The sequence below is a fragment of the Gallus gallus genome, chromosome 7 (assembly GCF_016699485.2).
Source record: "Gallus gallus isolate bGalGal1 chromosome 7, bGalGal1.mat.broiler.GRCg7b, whole genome shotgun sequence".
NCBI lineage: Eukaryota > Metazoa > Chordata > Aves > Galliformes > Phasianidae > Gallus > Gallus gallus.
In genome coordinates, this window is record NC_052538.1 from 16,122,832 (window position 1) to 16,133,636 (window position 10,805).

The 10,805-nt window shown below is 36.6% G+C and overlaps 1 long non-coding RNA gene across 1 annotated transcript; it reads left to right on the forward strand.

The window, feature by feature from the left end:
• Positions 1-2,873: 2,873 nt before the first annotated feature.
• On the forward strand, positions 2,874-9,577 carry LOC121111242. Its single transcript, XR_005861732.1, has 3 exons — positions 2,874-3,710; positions 4,843-4,902; positions 6,323-9,577. It is a non-coding gene; the product is annotated as an uncharacterized LOC121111242 (long non-coding RNA).
• Positions 9,578-10,805: the final 1,228 nt, after the last annotated feature.

Genomic DNA, 10,805 nt, shown 5'->3' on the forward strand with positions numbered 1-10,805 from the left:
TTTCCCTTCGGCCAACCAGACAGATCTTCAGCTTCTTTTGTTCAATGGGCATTTTTGGAGGAAATAGGGAGGTCTTGATTGTGCAACGTAACTTCTTTCAGAGTGGTTTGGCAAAATAGCAAACTCAAGTTTTAAGAAGTTAGCATTTTAGTTAGGAAAAAATGCCTATGGCAGCCTTGGTGACCTTGGAAGAAAAAATTACCTTGCTCAGCATGGAAGAACACGACGGAGAAGCTGTCACTTAGGTTGTGTTAGAGAAAACATGAAGATAGTTATCATGTATTTCTAATAAATCAGAATGACTTCACCGTATTTTGTGTACTGCATATTTATTATACACCTCTAAATCTTTGGAATGAGGTAGGCTGCAATACATGCTGTCACTGTCTAATCTGTCTATCAGATGATATAATACAGAGGTCCTGACTGCTGAGGTTACTAAAGAGCCCCAAACATGCCTCACAAAAGAATGTTTAACCTCATTCTTCTGGAAAAGTAGATTTTAGATATTTCTGGTATAGTTGTATTCTGCTGAAGTAAGTTCTTTCTACAGACTTGGTTTTACATAGTGCTTTATCTCATTTCTGTCTGTAGTTGTGTGCTGTGGAGTATATGGTGTCGTATAGATATTGCATAGTACTTTACCAAGTAGCTTTAATTTAGTAGCTGGTGGATATGTACATTTTGTATTTCAAAATACAGCAGATAATCAATGGAGAATGAAGATTAGTCCTTGCCTTTTTAGTATACGAAATTTCCTAGGTAGGTTTTCCTTAAATATTTTTATATATAAAAATACAGCAGATAATCAATGGAGAATGAAGATTAGTCCTTGCCTTTTTAGTATACGAAATTTCCTAGGTAGGTTTTCTTAAATATTTTTATATATAAATATCTGGCAGTATACAATATTCTCTCTAATTTTGTCAGTTTAAGCAGCAATTAGTCAAATACCCTCATGTAGACTTTTTTCTTTAATATTCTGAATAGTCAACAAATGTTAACATGACAACTTCTCTTAGGGAAAGCCATAAAGCAAAGGTACCGAACGGTTACTTTCCCTTTCCAAGTATTGTTTGTATAATCTGCTTTCTTTGTGTCTTGATGTCACCAGTGTAAGGATGTACCTCACAGGAATGGCACTATTCGGGTGCAAGGGAAGCATTTTATTTCTAGATGGTGATGTGCAGCTATCAGCATTTGAAACATTCATCTAGGAGAAAGGAATTATATCCATTCTGAAGTTATATTTGGTTTTTATATCTCAGATGTAAAGACTTGAATAGGATTAGAATGAAATCTCTTCGGTGATTCTAAACTAATCCTTCTTGGGTATGCATTTAGAAGACAAATGCTCAAAATATTTGCCACTCCTGCCCCAGGCCTGTAGCGTTGCTTGGATGCTCATTTGGATCGTTTCATTGGCTTGATTTCTATTTTTGTTCTTGTCAGAGTAAAATCTCAATCTGCAGCAAGACCATTAAGTAGCATAGATCGTACTTGTCCAAACTGCTAGTTTTATGTTTCTCTTACTCTCTTTTTTGTTTTTAATAAAAAATATTGAGAGAAGTTTTTCTTACATGTATTGCCAAGATAATTCCTCTTCAATCACTGTGATCCAGGCAAGCTAGAAGGTTCTGTCCAATGCGTGATGTAGATGAGAAAAGCAAAATTTAGCCGCACAACTAAAATAGTTTATTTGGGATTAAAAACTTCCCCAACAGATTACATCTTTTGCAAGCTTAAAAGAAGTACTGTAACTATTTGACTGCAGCATTGCTCCAAACAGAATATTGTTCATTGCTGCAACAGAGTTGTACTTCTAGGGTCTGTTACCTGATTTGTGGGATAGTTCCTCACTGGAGTTGTACAGAGTGAGACTGAAGACTGATGTGTATTTGAGAAAGTGCTTGTGGTGCTTAGGATAAAGGCATCCTGTTCTATGACTCTATCAGCCGGGCATTGCTGTGATGTCAGTAGTTTACTAAGAAACTTGGCTTTTGAGCTAAATTGCTGCATCAGCGGGGTTTATGTTTAATGTATTTAAAGAAATTGATCCTTTAACGCAGGACCTCCAAAATCTCTGTCTTTTCACATCCTTTCTGTGGATTATTTTTTATTAGATGGATAAGTAATATTTTAGGTAAGAGCTACCATGAGTGAATCTACATTTGCATCCAAACAGCCCGATGGCATTTTTCTGTGTTTCTGTGGGTGAATTTAACTACTTTTCTCTCAGAAAATGCAGAGCTGTGACTTGTGTAAATGAATAAGAAATGCTGTGAGATTGCAGTGATCTGTTGATTTGCATATTTAGTTGAAAGGAAATTCTAGCTAATAAATCCACTATGCTTGTTTTGATTTAAATAAGCAAGCCTAAAAGCCACCTCTGTTTGTTTAACAGAGGCTTTGTCTCTTTGAACTTACGTTAAAATACCTTAATGACAGGTAATGATTGATAATGGCGTATTGTAAAGTTCAGGTAATAAATAGTGTTTTACTCATAATAATGCTGAATAATGTACTTTTTATGGCCCAGTTTGATGGAAAATTTCCTTGTCAACTCTGCCTAATTGTCCAAACAAAACCACCCATTACTTAAAGAACTGCATGTCTAACCTGGACACATTAATTAGGGTCATGACTGAGCTACGCAAAGGAATATAGTAACACTTCAGCTATCTTTAAGTATGATCTTTGGACAGCGGTTCTAATGTTAAACTCAAGTTTAATGGGGAGCTGTTGTTTACACTACCCTTTGTAGCTCACAGACACATGTTGGAATCCATCCATGACGGCTGGGTGGTGGGAAAACAGCATCTCCCTGAAGGTCTTCAGAGGTCATAAACAATATTAGTTTGAACATCAGAAATCACAAAATCAAGTAAGCCTGGATGAAAAGGGAGGAAAAGAGGTTTCTGGGTTTTCATCCAGTCAGAAACTGAAGTCAGTAAATATCATGTTCCATCGAGCTGAAGGTTAAAAAGGGGCTTAGTCTTCAGCTGTCAACATCCTGGGATCCTGTACATCAAAGTGCTGCGCCAAGCCCTCCGTGAGTGCTGGCGCTCTCTCAGTACTTCATCTGCTTTGAAGTTTCAGGGATTTTTGCTGATAATGTAGTTAGCGAGGATCCTGAAATACCAGAATAGCCTTGGAAATTCAAGTTCAAAATGCAGGAAACTTTCAGTTTGGAATTGAACATGTTCAAAACAATTTTTAGGTGTGTTGTGTTTACTGTTTTTTTTCCTACACTGAAGATTCAGCACATGCTTAAAGTTTGAGACTCTACAACTATTGGTTTTACCTGTATTAGGCAAGCTCACATTTCTGACTTGGGATTCCGTATCAGCTTTTAACTTGCTTGGATTTATATTGTACTTGGAAGTAAATCTTCAAGAAAATGTGTTCTATATTGATTCAAATCTTCAGTCCTGTTCTACCATAGCCTTTCATTTTTCTTTCATGATGAATCAGCACAAATGAATAATTATTTGCTTATTTATTTCCGTTAATACTTTAATGGTCATGTGTCTTTTCCTTCTCCTCAAGCGTAAGTCTTTCCATGGTTCTTAATTTGACTGCTATAATTGTTGAAGAAAATAAAAGTACTAAAATTAATAAATAATGCTTCACTTGACAGATAAGTTTTGTCTTCACAGATCTATTTCTTATAATCTTATGTTGACCTGCCAGCAAAATGACTTATTCACGTAAGTTTTCTTAAGGTTGTATTAGCCTGGCCTCTTTACTGATCACGTTCATTTGCATTTGATAGGTTTAACAAAAATGGTTCTGTATTGCATTCAGTCACTTGGTCTGATTTTTGGGTGGGACTGTATGGAGCCAGGAGTTGGACTCAATCCTTATGGGTCTCTTCCAACTCAGGATATTCTATGATTCTGTGATTGATGGCTCTTGAAGCAATAATGGTAATACAACGCGAACTCAAATTAAACATGATTTCAACGAGTTCGTGCTATAAGTGAAGCTAAGAAAGTATAAATCTATCTATCTCGATATGAAAGTGACTCTTGAAGCCTTCGTTTAAGAATGTGATATGCAACCTATAGTGATTTACTCAAAATTACAATGAAAAATAAGAAAGGTAATTCTGGTGAAACTTGATCTTCTAAGAGCGGGTGTGGGGCTAAGCAACTTTCTAATGAAAATGTCCCTTGATATTAAGTTTAGAGTCCTTTGAGAAAATAGTGCCCAGTTCTCTATGTATTGTACAAGGAAGTATATGATGCCGTTGATTTAAGAAAAGTAGTTTTCTCTCCCTGTGGCACCCATGCAATGGAGAGTTCCCTGGGTCTCAGAAACACAGCAGCTTCAGTACAAGACTGGGTATATCAGTACATTTGGAATAAATTGAAAAGTACTTGTAGAAAAATAACTGCCCTTATCCTCTCTGTTGTTTTCATTCAATATTAGCAGTATATAAGATGTTGTGCCAAAAGGGATTTGTCCTTTTTATCTAGTAGGAGAAACACTTTTGTTATTTGCATCTCTGAATTGCTTAGCTGCCCAAGCATGCTTTATGTGTGCTGCTTGAAATGTGTCATTGGATCACATGAGCACTGTTCTCTAGCTGATGTTGGACTTTCTCCAACAAATATGGATTATGTTAAAGTAGGTTCTGAATTGACGAGGATATGTTAATAACTCCCAGATGGGCATCTTTGCTCAGGGAAATACAAGCGGTGTATGGCAGGAGCTAGTGTTTGGCAGGTCCATCATTCCGTCATTAAAGGCCACATTATTACTTACAACTCTACTTGCATGACAATTGCTTGCATAAACTCAGTCTCCCAATAACAAATACACACAATTTGCTTTTAGATACAATTTCCTCTTGCAAGGATTTTTTTATATGCCAGCTGGTATTTCCTCCAGTTTAAGGTATGTATTTCTGAAGCTGAAATAATAGTATGAAATAAACACTTCGATCCCACAAATTCATGATTAACATCTTTTTTTCTTTCAAGGATATGATTAAAAAAACAAACAAACAAAAAAAAACATGAGCTACTTTCACCTTCATGTTTTTGCAGTCTGTATTCAACGTTAAAGGCAATCTCAAAAATTCTGTTGACTTGACAATTTAAATTGCGATATAATTGGATATGCTTTATTTAAAAAGAAAATAGTGTTTGTTTCATGCTCTAAGGGGATTTGTAGTCTTCCTAGGAGCAGTTAAAAACAATGTTTTTTCCACCCAGTTTCATGAATGATGTCATGGTTAGAAAACGACATGGGCAGTATATACGAGTGTGAATTATGTGATAAAAATGTATTCATTGTGGACCTTGATCACTGAACTTGTACTTAATCTGTTTATCTATTTCACCAAAACATTCCAAAGCTCTGTTCATCCAACAAACATCTGGAAAATGTGACTGGCTGGAAAATACTCTTTCCTTCTTTCTTTGCCCAACTTCTCAGAGTCCTACTCTTCCCAACTATCCAGTTATGAACTCGAAAACAAATGCAAAAGCCATATCATTTTTTTTGGATGATATATAAAAAACCTAATTATAACCTTCACTCCTGTCTAGAAGTGGAGTTAAGGTTTCGTGTTTTGAGAATGGGGTACTTTGGGATTTCTAGATTTTATTCTTATGTTTAGTCCCGGAGCTCGGACTCCAGGAGCTGTAATCTATAAAGCTGGATCTCTGGTGATGACTTGGGGAGTAGTTACCACGTAAGATAACATAAATAGTACAGACAATGAACCTTTTTTTTAGGAATGTTCATAAAATATGTATATTTTTGAGATGTAGTGAATAAACTACAAATATTTTTTAGCAGTTGCCTAGGTTATTCTACCCCAAAGTCAATTCTGTACTTGATTTTAATGTTTTCTCACAAACATACATCTGTATTTTCTCACTTGGTCATTTATACTCAAACTTGGATTTTGACTGGCATATCAATGATAATGATTACTTTATAGTTCTTAATAGTGAAAAGGCAAAGTATATATTTTGCAATAATCTCATTGAGCCAGCTGATGTGAATTTGCATTTTACAGTATATTCTGGAGAAAACTGCTCTGTTGGGGCAGTATTTTCTGTTGATGACCCAAAACATCAATACCATCCGGTGTCTGGAGCTGACCCAAGCAACAAAGATACCATGAGGGCTCCACATATTTTTGTACTTCTCCAGTCTCCTTCTGCATGTTATGATATTATTACTCTCAATCTGGTACTTAATTTTCTTGGCTCTTAAAATGAGTGTTGCAAGAGTAGTTGAATGTAATATGTGGTATTTTAATATTGTGACTCTTAATGCTACATAAAACCTTTGTTTCCTACAGGTTTATTGAGCTGGTGTATTAGATTTCCTGCTGCATGAGCAAGAAGATTATGGTGGCTTACGTCTAAGTATACTTTTGGGAGGCATTTTGTATTTTCTCTATAAATAGTCTTTCTAAAACACAATTTTGAAACTATTAATGTTTATATCGCATTATACATCTCTCTAAGTTTACTGTCCTGAGTATACAGTATGGTTGCAAGAGGAAATCTTTTTGTCTAAGAAACGTGTTCAGAATTGTCATTGTTAAAAGGCTACTAAAAGGTAGGTTTGCTACTAAAAGGCAAGTTTGTTATATTTATCTTTTTGTCCGTATGGTATTTTTGGCTTATTACACAGTGTCGTTCCTGTTTTCAACAACAGTAAAATTGCATCTTTTAAGGAGTTAAGCACTTCAATAGAAATTGCAAATGTTAACTTCCGAGCAGAAGTGTGGGCATCCTGGTTATTCCATTTGTGACAGAAAAATGTCAAATGAGTCAATTGCAATTATGAGCTCTTCACAGATAAAACTTAGACTTGAGGATTAGTGTAAAACTTGTATTTTACACTTTATAAACCTTTTTTTTTTTTTTGCCTTAATCAAAAGAATGCACTCATTATAGATTTTAAAGAAAGAAACCCTGAAAAGATCCTTCGTCCATAAATAAATGGAAAATACATGGGGAGGGATGCAGAGGTAGTTCATATGTGTAGTATCTCACTGATGTATATTCTGTTTTGAGAATAACTTAATGAGCAATTTCTCCACAATTTACAAGAAGATGCCACAGGCTTAACTTTAGAAGGTCCCCTGGAGCCATTTATAAATCCACACATCAACAGCCTGTTTCATTATTTTCAAAAAATGGAACATGAGTGAAACAAATGGTTAGCGTAGTTCTGTCCAGTGCAATGAGAGATTATCATTTTAAGCCACGATTGTCGGGTGGGTTGGGCCCAGCTCCACATCCTCCTTGGGTTCAGATACGGGTGCCACGTGGGCAATCTGCAATTTACTGGGGGCATCGTTAGCTGGCTGTGCCTCCGGGTAGGATTTGAGACAGGCCTGGAGAAGTTGCGATCCAGGAGGGATACTCAGTGCCCTCCGTCAGCACCGGAGCTGGTGCCAAAGCCCCAGAGACGTGGAGGAGGCATTAGGTCAGATGAGTTATGCTAAGTGGCAAGTGATAAATTCAAGATGACAATTTGAAATAATGGTATTTCTCCCAGTAATTAATTCCAGCGGTGCCCGAGGCAGTGCTGGGTTGCTGCAATCAGTGTGGCCGTAGCTGAGCAGCTAATGAGAAAGTATTGCAGTGAGGACGGGGGGCTGGTGTGTTCTGGCAAGATGAGGTCACTGTGAGTAGAAAGTGTTAATACAAGCTTCATGTGATAAACTATGACAAAGAAACTTGTGTTACTTTGAGAGGTTAAAATGCAGGCATCCTTTGGTGTTCTTTCACACATTGCCTATAGAGTGGCACCAGGCCTCGCCTTGGTGCCGACACATGTGCCCAATGTCTAAGCTGGTTAGCTGTTGCAGTGGAACACACTTCCTTTCCTCCCTTTAATTTGTTCTAATTACTGTTGTCAGGTAGCACTGAGCACTCAGCTTAAAGGAATAAGTTTGGCGGGTGTTACTGATGAATAGAAAGAATGGTGAGAAAATGCCACTTTGGCATTCATCATCCTCCACAGTCAGCAGCGAAGATGGGACTGCATGGCACTGGCGTGCAAAAGCCAAGTGCTTCTGAGCACTTTGACTATGCCAGGTGTGGGGCAAGGCCACCTAAGAATGGAGTTGTATAATGACTGTCCTGCCCTGTTGCTGCATCAGCGCGGGTCTGACTGGGTCGTGTGGGAACTAAAATCCACAGTGGAACTTTAAAAAGTGTTTGTGAGAGTTTCCCAGGCTGTTATTCCCCATAGCTGCTGGATTTCTGTTATTCGTAACTACAGGTGCTGTCTTAACAGAAACGTGTGGGTGACAAAGCGCTTACTAAGTTCTGTTACCAACAAATCTCAGGAAGTCTTCTGCTAATTAATAACGTATATGAGACGGACTGCATGCTTTGGCATTTACTTTTTTGTGCTCTGAAGCCTAACAGTTATTTTCACATTTTTGCTTTGTTTCCTCTTGTTTCATATTTAGGTAATGATTGCTTTTCTTCTGAAAGCATTGCAACTACTTCATTACAAACACTTCTATAGGGTAGATAAAAATAGTGTTTAATCAGATCAGTAAGACTGCATCTAGTCTCAAATGTCAAGTAATATAATTAGTTGGCATGCTCGTAACCAAATCCTTACATTATCTCAGAATTTATTGGACTACTGTGGATGTTTTTGCACATCTTACCTTCCAGTACATACCTTTATCTTTTAAAGCCAACTTTTAAAAAATATGTCAGTGAGACCTTATGAGTTTTTTTCTTTATTTTGCTCACATCTTACCTTTTAAAGCAATTCCCAGAATACTCATAGAAGAAAACAGATTACCGTACATTCTTTCTCTCATTCAATTATTTTTATACAGTATTGAACTGTAATAGAGAAAAAATCTGCTCCCTGATATAAAACTTGAAAGTGATGTTTGAGGCCTACAGTTGCAGCAGATAATTAAAAAATAAGTATTAAGTACACTGACCCTTTCAGTAATCAGATTTGCAATGGCACTATTTCTCTGATGAACAATGAAAGAATCATCAAGGGTAATATGCAGTAATATGAGCTGTGATCTAGCAAGTGACAATTGTTTCCATGGTATTAAAATCTCTTTGAACACATTCCCTTCTTCTGTTTGTGTAACAAGCTTGTCAGATTGCTCGGGCTTTATTTATTTATTTCTGTAGTTACACAGAGAACAATTATTTTGTCTCCTTTTTCATGAAAAAGGAAAAACATCCCATAGTTCAATCTCTGTGGCACGGTCTTAGAATTTCCATTAATTAAATGATGAATTGGAAACTGTCGTTAAAAAACACAAAATGCAACAATGAGGCACTATTGCCATTTACTTTTAATGCTTAAAGCACCGGCCAAACACTGTAAGGGCAAATTAAATTCTAAGCACGACAGTGAAGACCCAGGGTTAGAACTATTAAAGTTATGGATAAATTTGGGGATTTCTGTATGATGTCACTGCAGTGTTGAAACAGGTGCCTATGTAGTTATCTGCGTTGCAGTATTGAACATGTATTTTCATGGAAGACATGGGGAAATGCTTTTTGACTCTCCATTTGAACTTATCTTGGACCCTGCCATATGAAACTATTCAAACAAGTTTGCGTTCAGATAAAGAAACGTGTGCTCACCAGGTCAGTAGGCAAGATCTATGTAGTACTAATTGCTAATCATTTACAATCCACATTAGATCAATTTAGTTGCTCCTCAGAAATTTGTGAGCATAATAAAATTTGAGCAGATGTAAAACCTCTGTATGGGTTTTCTATCTGCAAAATGTAAGTTCTGCAATAGTTTTCATTTTTGTAGGAGGCATTTTTAATTGTCCTGTATGGCAAGAAGGCTTCTGAGTGTAATACTAATCATAGAATTATGAAGGTTGGAAAACACCACTAAGATATCTAGTCCAACTGCCAACCCCTGGCCCCATGTCCACTAACCCCTGTCCCCAAGTCCCACATCTGCATGGTTCTTGTAGACCTCTGTGGCAGTGACTCCACCGCTCCCCTGGGCAGCCTATTCCAATACCTCACCACTCCTTCTGAGACGAAACGTCCTAATATCCAACCTGAAATGGGGAGGGGAATGTCTACGAATGATACAGTTTAGAAAAAAAGTTTTGTGATTAAGAATGCTTACCTGGTTTTTATGACTTCTGGAATTTCATAATTAGTGAAGGTTGTTGTGTTTTGTTACTATTTACATGATAAACTTTTAGGGAAGTTTATTGTAAGGAATGGGTCAGACAGGTTGAAGATGTAAACTGCTAGGCTCTAAATGAACTGTTAATTTCCACATCTCATATTTTATAAAGGATATTTCTTGTTAAATTGGAGAGCCTGGAAAATATAAATTTGCTGTAAGTTTCTGAGAACTTAATTATTATAACTAAAAAACATTTCAAAATGTCTCAGAAATACAGTAATTCTCATATCAAATATTGTCAGTATAAATCCAGTTTTAAATATGAGTTATTTGGTTGGAATTAAAAGTAATACACATTAAAACTTTAAAAATAGATTTTCGCTATGGCTGTATGATCTCACACCTGGGGATGGCCAATTAATCTGGGTTTTAATTTTGATAAAATAAACCGTATTTTGGTTTAAATACAGTTTTTTTTTTCCCTTTAATTGCAACTACTGAATTTCCCAGCATCAGAAGAAATGTTTTATATCACAAACTTTTTGGAAAGTCTGTGTGGTTTTATTTCTTCAGACCAACCCCACAGGTTTATTAATAGATTTTTCTTCAGATCCCAGTGCCAAACTCATACAGTTGGTAGGAGAAGAGATGCTTGGAAACCTTTTTTGCTCTGC